This window comes from Camellia sinensis, chromosome 10, assembly GCF_055761805.1.
Source record: "Camellia sinensis isolate YWXY chromosome 10, ASM5576180v1, whole genome shotgun sequence".
Taxonomy (NCBI): domain Eukaryota; kingdom Viridiplantae; phylum Streptophyta; class Magnoliopsida; order Ericales; family Theaceae; genus Camellia; species Camellia sinensis.
Genome location: NC_138970.1, coordinates 31,860,209 through 31,863,102, shown reverse-complemented (window position 1 = coordinate 31,863,102; position 2,894 = coordinate 31,860,209).

The following is a 2,894-nucleotide window of genomic DNA, read 5'->3' as shown; positions in this document are numbered from 1 at the left end:
CTGAGCGCATTGGTAAATACCACCATCTCTTTCCATTTCTCTACTGCTGGGGATATGTGTAGACGCGCCCGCAGTGAGGCCCTCGTGCTATAGTTCGGACTCGATTTGTGTCACGGTTCTTAATCTTGAACCAAAGAGTCCAAATCCGGCAAATCGTTTTGAGAAACAGATTTTTGAAAAGAAGTGCCAAACATGGACTGCTTTGCCAGATACAGAGTTGCCACCTAAATATTTTTTAAGGGGGAATTTAGGAAACCCTGACTCGGTGCCAAAGGCCACGCGTCCGTCATTACCAAAGTTGCCTCGGCTCGGGAGCTAGGGTACGATTGGGGAAGGTCAGCTATGAGCACCCCCTCTCGTCCGATCCGAAGATCGGCCTCTACTAACCATGATATCCAGTTTTGAAAACGTTATGTGTTCTTATTCCAATTATTAGCCTAGAATTACTATGTTATGCGCACAGCACAAAAGTATAGACTAGATTGCCTAATTTGGGAATAAGCATTTCATATCCGTTTGTTTTGGAAAATGCTTTGGAATTTGCTACTCGCAAGTAAGCTAAAACACGGATTTCAATGAGCTATTCCAACTCAGGCAATCTAACCTTCACCCACAGGCATTCAAGCAGTTTATATCACATAAGCAGCTAGCCTCATGGTAATCATGCTATCATGGCAACACTCACACGCATGCAAGGATGCTAAAGCATAAATACTTACATCGTACTCCGTGCCAAAACAAAGAACTCGTTAGCAATCAATGCATGATCCAAGTCCATGTTTAAATGTCTAATGCAACGCATACGGAATGTCACTAGAGTAGGCTCGGCTATTCTATGAATGACATGTGAAAATGCACAAGTAGCATGTATTCAAGTTAGATTTGAAATACTAATGCAGTTAGCATGATGAGCCGAGCCTGGTGCATGCAATACTGATGAATGATGCACGCATGCATAGCATAAGGTATGCTAAATTAAACATGTCCTATTACTAACCATCAAAGCAGGTAAGTAAAAGGGAGAAAGAAGTGGGGGTTGGAAGACATGCACACACTCACCCACACTTACTACAAATTCGCCCTCGCTCGGAGGGACCAAAAGAATATTACAGATAATTAACCTATAAGCTAATTAAATATTACAGGCCATCTGAATAGCTAAGCAAATTAACCAATCTAGGGAAAATAAATAAACCGCCTCAGGAAGAGAGCCCAATGCAATGCATGCTCGGTCCTGCTCGGAAGGACACTGCCATGCGCAAGCTACTCCTGTTTTCCCTGCTATACTCCTCTGAAGACTGCCAAAGTCTCAGGATGTGCTTACTGGGTGTTGAGGAGTGCCACCGGCTGGAGGGAATCATCACCGGCTGTGATTTGGTGTCCATCGGCACACAATGAATCCATCGGCCACCGATTTATTGTCGGTCGGCACTCTATGAAGTCGATCGGCAAGAAGTTCCTGCAGAACCTGTTTGACAGCAGCAGAGGACAGAACTTTGCATGGCAATGCAATTCAAGCCATATATGCACCAATCATGTCCCTTATCATGTGAGTGAGTCAAAGGGACATGCTCCTTGGTTCTCAGACCATCAATCGCGCATTTCCATGCATGATAGCCCAAGGGACCAAGTGTGCACATTTTGATGTCAAATGCAATGCAAACCAACAAACCAAAGCCCAATTCCTATCACTAGATCAAGGAACAAGACATGCATGCTAGATGCAATGCAACCTAGGCATACAAGCTAAGGATGCAACATGGGAATGCAAGATGTACATGCAAGCATGCAAACAAACATGCAAGGTAAGCATGCAAGCAAGCAAAGGATGGACTTAAGCATGGTTTAGGCAGCTCTAATTAGGCCGAAAACAGTGGCCACAAGTGATATGAAATGAGGACTAAACACACATACACACATGCACATGTTAAAGGGCTAACACTCAAGCACAAAAGGGCAACTCTCAAGCACACTTGAAAGAGGCATAACACGGACTAATGGCATGCAAGGTAAGCATTGAAAATCATGTTACAAAAGGTGCTAAGCCAATTAAACAAGATAAACAAGGCATGCAAACAAAGCCAAAAACCCAAGACAAGCCAAGAGGCTTAAACCAAGACTAAGTCAACCAAGCCTCACAAGGCTAAGAGGACTTAAAATAGGTCTAATGCGAACCTAAACAACACCCAAGGGACACCTAGATGGCATCTAAGTGGCTCAAATTCAAAAGCATGCACAATGACCAAAACATGGAGCATGCAAGACAAGCTTTCAAAGCTTCAAAGAGGCATCCAAGGCAAGCATACAAGCATGTTAGAGGGACTAAAATAACATGGAAGATGGTCCCAACCCACTAAATTAAGGCAAGGATGCATGCTATACATTCACACACTTAAGGCCAACAAACCAAAAATGCAAAGGGGCTATACTAAGCATGCCAAAGTCGACCCAAACAACTATGGACAGACCTCAAACATAGCAAAATAAGCACAAAAGCTTCACAAAGCCAAGCCTAAAACATGCTAGAACAATGGTTAACAACCTAAGGCATGTTAAGGCAACAAAGTGGCATTACAAGGCATGTATGCTAAGCAAGCATGGTGTACCAAAACCAACATACAACAATGCTATTTCATGGCAAAATAAGCATAAATAACAGCCAAGGTATAGTCAACATGAGGCTTAGCTAGGTGCTCATTAAAGAGGCAAAAATGGCCATTTTCAAGGACAATAAGGAGAGGGGGTGGCCCTTCCCTTTTTGGGACCTCAAGGCACCATCATCACCTCTGAAATCCCTCAAGATTTTAGTGGTGAGGAGGCCCAAACACCAAGGTCTCGGAGCTCACTCAAAATAGCACAAAATGGAGCCCCTCAAGGCTTAAGAGGGGTCAAAC